This window comes from Pseudophryne corroboree, chromosome 10 (genome assembly GCF_028390025.1).
Source record: "Pseudophryne corroboree isolate aPseCor3 chromosome 10, aPseCor3.hap2, whole genome shotgun sequence".
NCBI lineage: Eukaryota > Metazoa > Chordata > Amphibia > Anura > Myobatrachidae > Pseudophryne > Pseudophryne corroboree.
This window is the reverse complement of record NC_086453.1, coordinates 203630184-203642671: the sequence shown is the minus strand read 5'-3', so window position 1 is coordinate 203642671 and position 12488 is coordinate 203630184. Positions and strand designations below refer to the sequence as shown.

General features: G+C 47.2%; 1 protein-coding gene across 1 annotated transcript in view; it reads right to left on the bottom strand.

The window, feature by feature from the left end:
* Positions 1–3313, bottom strand: part of UBE2J2 (ubiquitin conjugating enzyme E2 J2) — a 164173-nt gene extending 160860 nt beyond the window's left edge. The window contains exon 1 of the mRNA XM_063943039.1: positions 3201–3313. The gene's annotated coding sequence lies outside the window, so the exon portion shown is untranslated. The remainder of the gene's footprint in view (positions 1–3200) is intronic.
* Between the last annotated feature and the right edge of the window lie 9175 nt (positions 3314–12488).

Below are 12488 nucleotides of genomic sequence, written 5' to 3'. Positions count from 1 at the left end.
AGGGTGAACTCTATATTATTGTTAAATTTATAGCTGCATGGTTATCTTTGTGTGCGCTAGATGTCCTTTGTGTTTTCTGTTATTTACAAAAATAAATGTAAATATTAAACACACAGTATAAATAACATTGTAGATAGCTGAATACCCGTGCTTTGCTACGGGATGAGGATGGTAAATTAGAATGATAGTTGTTCGTTAATTTACATTGGTTAGAGATCTAGTATATAGGCATATCTTGCTTCCCTGACGCACTTTGTGTAGTGGCCAGACCCCTTTTTGTTCTCCCAAGGGACCCTGCTCTTCCCACTATACAACTCTCAGTCTGTAGCTTTGTGCTGCCTCCATTCCCCTCCTCACATCATGTCAGTGCCCCTGTGAAATTATTGATTTTCTACAGTTTCTTATATAGTGCAGCACATTATGTATGTCCAGATATACTCTGTGCTGCTGGGGGACCGTGCAACTTCCACTATATAACTCTCAGTGTGTGGGTTTGTGCTACCTGCATTCTCCTCCTCACATCATGTCACTGGCCCTGTCATCACTGACATATCATGCATGTCCTCATATAGTCTGTGCTGCTGTCCCACCCCTAGGGGTGTCTAACTCCCACAGAGTTTGTTCCCAGATTGTAAGTCAGATGTGTACCAAGTTTGGTGTAATTTGCTCCAGGCCTTCCACAGTTATGCTGTCTGCTGACATACTCTGTGCTGCTGTCCCATCCCTAGGGGTGCTAGGGATGTCTGACCCCAAAAATGTTTGCTTCCAGAGTGAAAGTCATGTGTACCAAGTTTGTTGTAAATTGCTGCAGGCATTCCAGAGTTATGCTGTCTGCTGAAATACTCAGTGCTGCTAGGGGTGTCTTCCCCCCCACAGTATTTGTTTCCAGATTGTAAGGCATATGTGTACCAATTTTTTAGTACATTGCTCCAGCAATTCCAGAGTTATGCTGTCTCCTGATATACTCTGTGCTGCTGTCGGACTGACACTGTCGGGAACGGGCCAAACCTGTCAGCTTTGGCCCGGCATCGAATGAGCTGTCGCGTCCTTTCCGTCGGAAAGTACCCGACAACAATTGAATATACCCCAATGATTTGTTTCTTTTTCAGCCAATAAAAAACAGCACAATCCAATTATAGGCTGTTTTTAATCGGCCAAAAAAGGACCCACGATCGTGTGATAATACATGGGATCTGGGATAAGGTCCATGATCCCATGTGTTATTGCGGCTCCGATAGCTGCTTATCACGGATTATGCTTCGGGTGCCTCTGACACCCAAAGCATAATCTCCGATAAGTGTTGCATATCGGGGCTAATTGGAATGCCCTAGTCGAATCCACTAACTGCAGTAAATTACTGCAACTAATTGGATACCGGCTAAAGTTTACTTAACACTCAGAACATGTTTAGTTATGTTAACCTCGGGGGGGAATGTTTATGGAGTTGAAATTAAAAAAAATAATAATACAGGTTGAGTATCCCATATCCAAATATTCCGAAATACAGAATATTCCGAAATACGGACTTTTTTGAGTGAGAGTGAGATAGTGAAACCTTTGTTTTTTGATGGCTCAATGTACACAAACTTTGTTTAATACACAAAGTTATTAAAAATATTGTATTAAATGACCTTCAGGCTGTGTGTATAAGGTGTATATGAAACATAAATGAATTGTGTGAATGTAGATACACTTTGTTCAATGCACAAAGTTACAAAAAATATTGGCTAAAATTACCTTCCGGCTGTGTGTATAAGGTGTATATGAAACATAAATACATTCTGTGCTTCGACTTAGGTCCCATCACCATGATATCTCAGTATGGTATGCAATTATTCCATAATACAGAAAAATCCGATATCCAAAATACCTCTGGTCCCAAGCATTTTGGATAAGGGATACTCAACCTGTAATAGTATATATATATATATATATATATATATATATATATATATATACACACACATACATATATACATAAATATACACATACATATACACACACATTTATATATGCATATACATACATACATTTGTGTGTATATATATATATATATATATATATATATATATATATATATATATATATATATATATATATATACATATACACACACACACATATATATCATTTTTTTCCCACAGATGTTTCTCAAACTCAGGGGCAGATGTATTAAGCCTGGAGAAGAGATAAAGCAGTGATAAGTGGAAGGTGATAATGCACCAGCCAATCAGCTCCAAACTGCTATTTACATAATGGAGCTGATTGGCTGGTGTTTTATCACCTTGCATTTATCACTTCTCCAGGCTTAATACATCTGCCCCTCAGTCTTCAGACTCTTATCAGTTCAGTTTTCCTGGTCATCTGTGGATCAGTTAGACATAAATCGACCTCATATTTTAAAATGTGGTAGTGTTGAATACATCTATGCACCAGTTAGCACGCTAATACAGCAACTGTATGCTCTGACAGATGGTAGTCTATGCGTGAGAAAACATTCTACAAGGTAACACATAGGAAGATTAAATATTGTCACCTTTAGTGATAGCAAAAACAACATATAGGGACATATGTACTAAAGCTTGGAGAGAAATAAAGTACCAACTAATCAGCTCCTGTCACTTTTGAAACACAGCATGCAACATAACAGTTAGGAGCTGATTGGTTAGTACTTATTCACCCTCTAAGGCTTTGTACATCTCCCCCTTGGAGTGTGCAGGAAAAGTTGACCTGCGCTTTCCAGCTGCTAGGACACTTCGATACAGCACATGCCGTCACCTCATGACTGGCAGGTCATGCTGTGATCTGTAGTGTCACAACATGTGAGGAATCTGAGGCTGTAGTAAGGAATAGAAATACACAATAAGGACCCTAGATGTCAATCAGATGGGGATGCTCATGTATCCCTTGTTGTTTCCTGGGTAATATTAATGATAGCCCTAAAAGCATAAGGCACATATAATGACCTGTCTCCTTTAGTAACCGATAATACAAAACAAATAAATCCCCTCTTCAACCTGAGGGATTACTCCCCCCCCCCCTATAGTTGCCCCCCTCCAGGATCTAGCGAGAAGTGGGCCTACCGGGCCGGTGTCTCTACTTCCTCCCATCCGCTGCCCCCTGCACACACGAATTTGAATCCAGTATCTCCGTAACCCAACCCCGCGGCACATAACACCCCACTCAGGCGTCCCCTAACCTCTCAGCCCGGGTCAGCTCGTCTCTGTCTTCCCTTTCTCCTCCTCGCTGTCCTGTCTTTTTTTTCTCCCCCGCTTCCAATATGGCCATTCCGGGCTCTGCGACTTCCGCTTCCGGTTTCCTGCTGTAAAGGGTTTCAGCAGCGAAGCTCTGGTTTCCATGGAGACGGTCGACGTGTTCGACTTCGTCGTTGCACTTAGTTTGGAAACACGTGACCAGACTCAGAGCCATGCATGTGCATGCAGCTACAGTGTCTCGTCCTTCGTCCGAATTATTTCTGCCCATACACCAAAGATTTATGGTCAGATCTGGCTAGTTGGAATTAAAACCTCGTAATGGATGGGAGCAAGTGAGAATTTGCGGTCATCCATGAATACAAGGTTTGCATTCCAACCAGACAGATCTGACAATAAATCTTTATGGGCAGCTTGGTATATATAGTAGTACACTACTCATGCTCAGGGTAACAAACTTTCTGTATAAATGAAGTTTCTGAAACGCATACCCTCCAACTGTACCTTTTTGGCAGGTACAGTACCTTTTTTTTAATTGTCTTCTTGTACTGATTTTTGGCTCTCCAAACTTCCATTGAAAGTATAGGAAAAGGGTTGGTTCTATATCGGAGTGGGAGAAGGGACCTTCTGACGTACCTAGGGGAGGAGACCAGTCACCAGGGGGAGGCGCTACGGCCGAACAAGGTACCCGAAAAGTACGCTTGCCACGCTTCGGGCACGGTGGCGAGCGAGGATCCGCTTCGCTCGCCACCTAATTACTAAAGGTAATAGTTGGTGGCGTGGATACTAGAGCAACTGTACCGCTGGCGTAGCTCCTCCCCCTTGTGTCGTGGCTCCTCCCCCTGACGGAAAAGGTCCCTTAGGCCACTGGGATCTAGCCTCAACCATAGGAAAAGGGGTGTGATCACGCCCCATAGCCGTGGCCACGTCCTTTTTCAAATTTATACCGATTTTTATGTGCAAAGTGTTGGAGGGTATGGAAACGTCAGTGTGTTGTTTGCTTTATACGGTGAAACAAACCTCCAATTCTATAGCCAATTGTCCCACAATGTCTAGAAGATCTTTGCCAAATTTCACTTTACATAAATGGGCATTTCAGGGTAGGAATTTCAGCGGCATCAATGATTTCACATGGAACTGTTCAGAATTGTTCTGCCTTGTGGGAGTGTCATGGCGGTGTAGCTAGGGTTCCATGCTATTCAGAGGTGCACGCAGTGCCGTTTTTTTGCGGCGGGCGAGGCGTGCCATCGCATGGGGCACCTGATGCTGCACTTTTGCTTGCTCCTGGTGCTCCACCTCCTCCCCGTCATTAGTACTATGCTCTGTAGGGGTGGAGTTTCACGTAATGGCGCATTTGCGTTGTGGTGTCACTATGCAACGCGTCATTTTGCGAAAATCCGCCCCCGACGGGGAGGAGATGGAGCAGGGGAGGAACTGGCAGGTGGGAGGAGGAGGAGGGAGATGCGGGCTGGTGGCTGCTGTACACACCCCTGACAATGAGCACTACACAGCTCTGGCAACTAGCATTATACAGCCCTGACAGCTAGCATTACACAGCCCTGGCAACTAGCATTACACACCCCTGAGCCCTGACAATGAGTATTACTTGTGGTAATGAGCAGTAGCGGATCTTGCCACGGGCAAGCAGGACTTTTGCCCAGGGCGCCGCCTTCCGGAGGGCGCTGGCGCCTTCCGAAGGGCGCCGCACCATGGCAAGATCCACTGCTGCTGTGCCCCCCGCTGCCACTGCCCGCTGTGAAGGGAACTAGACGCGTAGCGTCTAGTTTCCCTTTGTGGAGAGGACCTTTACTGTGCGGTGCGCGATGACGTCATCGCGCACCGCACAGCAAAGGTCCTCTCCTTGAAGGGAACTAGACGCGTAGCGTCTAGTTTCCCTTCGTGGAGAGGACCTTTGCTGTGCGCGATGACGTCATCACGCACCGCACATCATTTGAACGGCGCTACTACTGTACAGGGGGTGTAACTGACCACACCCCCTGTATGAAGCCACGCCCTGTTGCCCGCCTGGGGCGCAAAAAGCCCCAGAACCGGCCCTGGTAACGAGCATTACACACCCCTGGCAACGATCATGACACCCGTCTCAGAGCATGAAACCCCTGGCAACCAGCATGGATCCCAGAGCATGAAACCCCTGGCAACGAGGATCACACCCAGTGCGTGAAACCTTTGGCAACAAGCAGATAATTTCAAGGTAATTAAAAGCTTTACTGTAGGGCATAATGTATCAATGGCATTGCGGTGTGTGGCATAATATGGTCCAGTGGGCATTACTGTGTGGGGCTTAATATGGTGGAACTTATTATTTTTCCCTGTGGTGGCCATGATCTGTTGGTGCAGGTTAAAAAAATAAGATTTTAAACCTACCGGTAAATCTTTTTCTCCTAGTCCGTAGAGGATGCTGGGGACTCCGTAAGGACCATGGGGTATAGACGGGCTCCGCAGGAGACATGGGCACTCTAAGACCTTTTAATGGGCGTGAGCTGGCTCCTCCCTCTATGCCCCTCCTCTAGAACTCAGTTATAGATCTGTGCCCAGAGGAGACGGACATTTCGAGGAAAAGGATTTTGTTAATTAAGGGTGAGATACATACCAGCCCACACCACAAACACACCGTATAACATGGTATATAACTAAACCAGTTAACAGCATGAACAACAGAAATCAGCAAAAGTCTGATCTCATCCGTACACAACTCTCGTGTAACTACATCAGTAACTATGTACAAGTACTGCAGATTTATTCCGCACTGGGACGGGCGCCCAGCATCCTCTACGGACTAGGAGAAAAAGATTTACCGGTAGGTTTAAAATCTTATTTTCTCTTACGTCCTAGAGGATGCTGGGGACTCCGTAAGGACAATGGGGTTTATACCAAAGCTCCAGACCGGGCGGGAGAGTGCGGATGACTCTGCAGCACCGATTGAGCAAACAGGAGGTCCTCATCAGCCAGGGTATCAAACGTATAGAATTTTGCAAAAGTGTTTGAACCCGACCAAGTAGCTACTCGGCAAAGCTGTAATGCCGAGACACCTCGGGCAGCCGCCCAAGAAGAGCCCACCTTCCTAGTGGAATGGGCCTTCACCGATTTTGGTAACGGCAATCCTGCCGTAGAATGAGCCTGCTGAATCGTGTTAAAGATCCAGCGTGCAATAGTCTGCTTGGAAGCAGGAGCACCAACCTTGTTGGCCGCATATAGGACAAACAGAGCCTCTGTTTTCCTAATACGAGCCGTTCTGGCTACATAGATTTTTAAAGCCCTGACTACATCAAGGGACTTGGACTCCTCCAAGACATCCTGTCACAACTGAGGGCCTGAGCTGACGGGAGGCAGCCTCAGTTGTAGGGGCTGAGATGTACCGGAACCTGGGAGGTTGTATCAGACCCCTGGACATGTAAGTAACATGAATAATAACTGCCCGAAGGCGTGACCACGACAACTTGGATAAAAGTCAATGATGTTTATTATGACAACTCCGCAACACAGCAGCAGTAAAAGAAAACGTAAAAGTCAGCAAAGAATAAATACAGTTCCTGGGTACTACAGGATGGCAGGAGCCACAGGGCACTGGTAGTGTGAGATAGTTCTTATGATCTTCTAGATGGAAAGTCCTTACCAGGCCCGACTGTAGCAATGGAGATAACCCAGGATTGTGCCAGCTGGTGTTCCAGGAAAAGCTGGGTTGCTGAAGATAAAACAGCTGCTGTGGATACTGGCTGGAACCAGACTGTTGTTAGCACGGAGTGGATACTGGCTGGAACCAGTTAAATAATAAATGAACTTGGGAGCGATGAAATATGAACTGAAATGTAGAACTTGAGAGCGGAGAAATAATAATACCGGTGGAGAGTGGTAAAGTGTAGAAAGGACACCGGCCCTTTAAGGGAAGCTGTACTCTGCTGGAAGCAGGTAATGTTGTAGCTGGAAACAGATGAATCCACAATGGATTGGAGAGTCAGGCTACACCGCAGGTGGAATGCTGGTGCGGGTCTCTATGGTGGAAGTCTTGAGACAGGAGCTGGAACCTGGAAGACAATCACAGGAGAGAGACAAACAGGAACTAGGTTTGACAACCAAAGCACTGACGCCTTCCTTGCTCAGGCACAGTGTATTTATACCTGCAGCAAGGAAGGGATTGGCTAGGCAATTATGCAGATTATCAATACTGAGAACAGATTGGTGGAAATGATCAGCTGACAGAATCCAAGATGGCTGCGCCCATGCAGACACTTGGAGGGAAGTTTGGTTTGTAATCCATGTGGTAATGAAAACAGTAATGGCGGCGCCGGCCACCGGAGACAGGAGGCGCCAGGCTGACAGATGCACATCCAACCACGCGGACACAGCGGAGGCCGCGGCTGACGTAATCGCCACTCAGACACTCTGCATGCAGAAGTTCAGGGACGGCGGCGGAGGCCGCGGGAGACGCCATGCCAGGTGTAATATGGCGTTTACTGTGACAGCGTCCCAGAGTGACAGGAGAGGATACAGGAATGTACACATCAGGATAACAGATGGGATCCGGTCCTGGAGCGCTGAGCCAGCCTTAGGAGGCATCTGATGGGTAAGAAATGGCGTCCAGATACCCGGATCGTGACAGCACCCCCCCCTTTAGGAGTGGCCCCAGGACACTTCTTTGGCTTTTGAGGAAACTTGGAATGGAATCTCCGGACCAAGGCAGGAGCATGGACATCAGAAGCATTGGTCCATGAACGTTCCTCAGGACCATAACCCTTCCAGTCAATAAGATATTGTAGTTGACCGTAACGGTGACGTGAGTCCAGGATCTTGGCCACTTCATACTCAACGCCTCGTTGAGTTTGGACTTTCGGAGTTGGAGGAAGTGAGGAATGAAACCGATTCAAGATCAGCGGTTTCAACAGGGAAACATGGAATGTCCTGGGTATTTTTAAGAAGGGAGGCAACTGGAGTCTGTAAGCAACAGGATTGATGACTTGTTCAATCTTGAAAGGACCGATATAGCGAGGTGCAAACTTCATACTGGGAACTCTTAACCTCAAATTCTTCGTGGATAACCATACCCGATCACCCACCTTGAGAGCAGGAACTGCTCGACGCTTCTTATCCGCAAACTTCTTGTACCTGAACGATGCCTTGAGCAGAGCTGATCGTACGCTCTTCCAGATATTGGCAAACTGATGCAAGGTGATATCCACTGCGGGAACAGAAGTTGCTGGAAGCGGTTGGAACTCAGGGACTTTAGGGTGGAATCCAAAGTTAGTGAAGAATGGTGTTGAAGCAGATGAAGAATGATACTGGTTGTTATGACAGAACTCGGCCCAGGGAAGTAATTGAACCCAGTCATCTTGAGAGGAGGACACATAGATGCGGAGGAAGGCCTCCAAGTCCTGATTCACCCTCTCGGTTTGACCATTGGTCTGAGGATGGTAAGCCGTGGAAAACTTTAGCTTGACTTGGAGGACTTGACATAAACTTCGCCAGAATTTGGCTGTGAATTGAACTCCTCGATCTGAGATAATTTCTTCAGGAAGACCGTGGAGTCGGAAGATCTCTTGTATGAATACTTGAGCCAACTTGGAAGCTGACGGAAGACCGGTGAGAGGAATGAAGTGTGCCATCTTGGTGAACCGGTCAACTACCACCCAGATGGTATTGAACTTGTTGCACATGGGTAAGTCTGTAATGAAATCCATCGACAAGTGGGTCCATGGTCGACGGGGAACGGATAGTGGAACCAGTTGCCCCGCAGGCGACTGGCGGGATACTTTATGTTGGGCACACTTTGGGCAAGATGCAATAAACTCCAAGACGTCCTTTTTCAGAGTTGGCCACCAATAGGACCTAGAGATAAACTCCAGGGTTTTTTGGATACCTGTATGTCCGGCAAAACGGGAAGCATGGGCCCAATGCATGAGCTTCTTCCTTAGCATCGGCTTCACAAAACTTTTCCCTGATGGGGGCGTAGAGTCCACCCCTACCGTGGAGAATGCCAACGGATTTATAATAGGATGCTTGTCTGAAGACTCTGACTCATTTTCTTGCTCCCATGAGCGGGAAAGGGCATCGGCCTTGCGATTCTGAGAGCCCGGACAGAACTGGAGTTTAAAGTCGAACCTGGAAAAGAAAAGTGCCCATCTGGCCTGACGAGGGTTGAGACATTGTGCGCCCTTCAGGTATAAAAGGTTCTTGTGGTCTGTAAGTATGGTGATTGAATGAGAAGCTCCCTCCAACAGATACCTCCACTCTTCTAGAGCGAGCTTGATGGCTAGCAACTCCTGGTCGCCAATGGCATAGTTGCGCTCAGCTGGGGAGAACTTCCGGGAGAAGAAACTGCAAGGGTGTAAATGGCCATCTTTAGCCCTCTGAGATAACACCGCTCCTACTCCAACGGAGGAGGCATCCACCTCTAAGATGAAAGGAGAGTCGATGTCAGGCTGTTTCAGAACAGGCGCAGAGATGAACCTTTGTTTTAAAAGATGAAATGCTTGCATGGCTTCTTCAGACCACTTGGACGGGTTAGCACCCTTCTTAGTGAAAGCAGTAATAGGCGCCACAATGGTGGAAAAGTCTCGTATAAACTTTCGGTAATAGTTGGCGAACCCTAAGAACCTCTGGACCCCTTTGAGGGTTAAGGGTACCGGCCAATTTTGGATTGCTTGTAGTTTCTCAGGATCCATCTCTAGTCCGGAACCGGACACAATGTACCCTAGAAACGGAATGGACTTGACTTCAAAGACGCATTTTTCTAATTTGCAATAGAGATGATTGACACGGAGACGGGACAGAACCTCTTTAACCCAAAAACGATGTTCCTCTAAATCGTTGGCAAAAATGAGGATATCGTCTAGATAGACCACGACATGACGGTATAGAATGTCTCTGAAGATCTCATTGACAAAATGCTGGAAGACAGCTGGAGCATTGCTCAATCCGAAGGGCATGACGAGGTACTCATAATGTCCGTCACGGGTGTTAAAGGCGGTCTTCCACTCGTCACCCTCACGGATCCGGATGAGATTGTATGCACCTCGCAAGTCCAGCTTTGTAAAGATGGTAGCTCCGCTAACTCTGTCAAAGAGCTCAGTAATCAGGGGTAAAGGATAACGGTTCTTGATGGTAATGTCGTTCAAACCTCTGTAGTCGATGCACGGCCGCAGACCACCATCTTTCTTTTTTACAAAAAAGAAGCCTGCGCCGGCTGGAGAAGAAGAAGGTCGAATGAACCCCTTTGCTAGGTTCTCTTTAATATATTCCTCCATAGAATGCGTCTCAGGCAGAGACAACGGATAAGTTCGGCCTCGAGGTGGAACCTTCCCTGGAACGAGATCAATCGGACAGTCCCATTCTCTATGAGGAGGAAGGATATCAGCAGAAGCTTTACTGAACACATCCGTGAAATCTTGATATGGAGGAGGTGGAACATCAGACGACCTGGGGGAGGAAGAACAGACAGGCAATACTTTAAACAAACATGTCTCAGCACAGGAGGAACCCCATGCCAGGATTTGCGTAGTCATCCAATCAATTGTAGGATTGTGAAGACGGAGCCATGGAAGGCCCAGGACCACAGGATGTGTGGCTCTTGGAATCACTAAAAAAGAAATAAGTTCGGAATGAAGAACTCCCACTCTCAGACGAACTGGTAGAGTCCTTAAAGAAATAACTGCATCAAAAATTTTGCTGCCATCCACGGCAGTTAAAGAAATGGACGAAGGAAGTCTCTCGGTGGGTAGGGACCACCGTTTAACATAGGCTTCGGTAATAAAGTTCCCAGCTGCTCCGGAATCAAGGAGGGCAATGACGTTCCGATAACGTTGAGCAACTTGAAGCGAGACTGGGAGATTACAATCTTGAGGAGATGGAGAGGAGATCATTACTCCTAGCCGGCCCTCTCCTTGGCGAGCTAGGATTTGGAGTTTCCCGGACGTTTGGGACAGGCATTAATGGTGTGAGACGGAGCTGCACAATAGAGACAGAGAAACTCGGAGAGACGTCTTCGGCGCTCAGCAGGAGTTAAACGGGAACGGCCAAGTTGTATGGGCTCATCTTTAGATGGTGACAGTTGACGAGGAGGAGGAGCAGAAGATTTTGGAGCAGATGATCTTCCACGCTCAGTTGCTCTCTCTCTGAAACGTAAATCAACTTTCGTGCAGAGTGAGATTAGCTCATCTAACTTAGAAGGTAAGTCTCTGGTAGCTAACTCATCTTTAATACGCTCAGATAAGCCATGCCAGAATGCAGCATACAGGGCCTCGTCGTTCCATGCCAGTTCGGATGCCAGGATCTGGAACTGTATCAGATATTGTCCTACAGTACGTGACCCCTGGCGTAAACGGAGAATCTCGGATGAAGCTGAGGTTACCCGGCCTGGCTCGTCGAAGATGCGCCTGAATGTTGACACGAAGGCAGTGTAGGAAGATAGCAGGGTGTCGGACCTCTCCCATAACGGTGATGCCCAATCAAGGGCTGAGCCACTGAGAAGAGAAATAATGTAGGCAATTTTTGTACGGTCACTGGGAAAATTGCCAGGTTGTAGCTCAAACTGAATCTCACACTGGTTGAGAAATCCCCTGCAGAATCTTGGAGATCCGTCAAATTTTGCTGGCGTTGGAAGATGAAGACGTGGAGCAGAAATGGGTAAGGTGGGTGGGGTTATAGCTGGAGTCACTGTGGTTGACGCACCAGACGCGCCTGATCCACGGAGAGTTGTCTGAATCCCATCCAGCCGAGTAGAGAGATCCTGGAGACAGCGGATGATGTGGCCCTGTGCAGCCTCCTGATGTTCTAGTCGGGCTGCCAGTTCTTGCATCGGCCTGGCCGCTTGATCCTGGTCTCCGGCTGGATTCATTAGGTCAGTGCTTACTGTCACAACTGAGGGCCTGAGCTGACGGGAGGCAGCCTCAGTTGTAGGGGCTGAGATGTACCGGAACCTGGGAGGTTGTATCAGACCCCTGGACATGTAAGTAACATGAATAATAACTGCCCGAAGGCGTGACCACGACAACTTGGATAAAAGTCAATGATGTTTATTATGACAACTCCGCAACACAGCAGCAGTAAAAGAAAACGTAAAAGTCAGCAAAGAATAAATACAGTTCCTGGGTACTACAGGATGGCAGGAGCCACAGGGCACTGGTAGTGTGAGATAGTTCTTATGATCTTCTAGATGGAAAGTCCTTACCAGGCCCGACTGTAGCAATGGAGATAACCCAGGATTGTGCCAGCTGGTGTTCCAGGAAAAGCTGGGTTGCTGAAGATAAAACAGCTGCTGTGGA